General features: G+C 41.5%; 1 protein-coding gene across 1 annotated transcript in view; it reads right to left on the reverse strand.

Moving 5' to 3' along the window:
* LOC101854461 (blood vessel epicardial substance-B-like) overlaps positions 1-1648 on the reverse strand; it is a 152353-nt gene that overhangs the window by 11892 nt on the left and 138813 nt on the right. The gene's annotated exons all lie outside the window — the stretch shown is intronic.

The following is a 1648-nucleotide window of genomic DNA, read 5'->3' on the forward strand; positions in this document are numbered from 1 at the left end:
CTGTCTCTCTCTCTCTCTCTCTCTCTCTCTCTCTCTCTCTCTCTCTCTCTCTCTCTCTCTCTCTCTCTCTCTCTCTCTCTTCCACCAACTCAAAGGCACGCATGCAATCGGTTAAAGTTAAACGCTTTACTTTACTATCGCAAGCAGGTGACCCAAGTTCGATTCCAGAATGGGGAGACATTTTATCTGGTATTGCGGTTTCTCTGCAAGAATTGTGTATCCTTTTCAGCCCTAAAATGATCTTAATGGTATTGTTGGGGGCGTAAAACATATATATTAACAAAAACTCAAGCAATATACTTGCAAGCGAATAAGCAATTTATCTCTTCCCCTTTTCCTATGCCTACACGCACAGAGGCAATTTTTATCTTTTATCTCCCCCCCCCCCACACACATCTCCCCCTAAATCCTCCTATCCCAACCACTCCATCCTCATCTCCACCCACATAGACACACATTTGTGCACTTCCAATTCACCTTATTTAATGCTGTTAAGCCGTGAAATTGAGCCAACATTATTAACAGAAGAGGGATTTACACATCTCCTGCATAAATCGGTCTGTCTCTTCAATACTTATTGATGGTGTTCACTTATTCCGCAAGTCAGGTCGAAAGGATCGAATGGCGTCGTTAAAACACGCTGGCCAGTGTACTATGGTGTCTTTTTTGTTGTTGTTGTTGCTTTGCTTTGTTTTGTTTTGTTGTTTTGTTTTGTTTTATCGTCTTCCTCTTCGCTTTTCCAGTAATTGAACGTTTCTTTTCTGACCTTTCCTCAATGAACCACCCTGTCTCGTGCCATTTTGCTCACATTCAGAAAATTCATACATCAATTTGCCGCGCCACAACCTTTTGGCCGTCTGTAGCAACAAATTCAATCCGACTGAGATTCAGGAAAACAACAATATTTTTTAACATTTTGGGTTGTGCAAAAATGGCATCAATCTAAGGCCGCGCCTAGCGTACAAATCGCTGCAACTTTGCAAATCTTGCAAAATCGGGTAAATATTGCAAGCATTTATAAAATTCCAAAGAGGCCTTTAAAAAAATTGTATTTGGGGAGAATTCAAGCCGCTGCGCGTGCTTATCTCTGTCCTATCGTAGATTAAGGTTATATTCAGAGGTCCCAGCTCTTAAATAACCTGGCAGTGTTGAAAGGGGCGTTTAACCCATACAAATCCGAGTCCGTCCTCGAAGTTGAGGGGTTTTTTTTCCCTCTGAGCCTTGTATCCTAACGAGCTCCGCCTTCAGAACGACAGAATCTGCACCGAAAGAGACGTTGGAACCTTTAAATCCGACCACAAATCTCTTTTTTCTTAAAGACAGAATTTGCAGCGAACAAGACGTTGAAACCTTCGAAACTGACCACAACTCCTTCGAAACGACCGTATCTGCACCGAACAAAACGTTAGACGTCACTACAAATAATCACTCAATTTGATTAAAGATACAATCATATTAATCATAACGACGTCATAACTAACATAATAGGCCTTACAGAACCAACGTGTGCGATGTAGTGTTAATAATAATAATAATAGATAGCATTTGTATAGCGCATATCCCCGCTCAACAGCAGGCTCTATGCGCTTTACACTATATTATTACCCCAGCAGACCATAGACCACTCCGAAACATTCTCAGCTTCCCG

Source organism: Aplysia californica, unplaced genomic scaffold (assembly GCF_000002075.1).
Source record: "Aplysia californica isolate F4 #8 unplaced genomic scaffold, AplCal3.0 scaffold00011, whole genome shotgun sequence".
Classification (NCBI taxonomy): Eukaryota; Metazoa; Mollusca; class Gastropoda; order Aplysiida; family Aplysiidae; genus Aplysia; species Aplysia californica.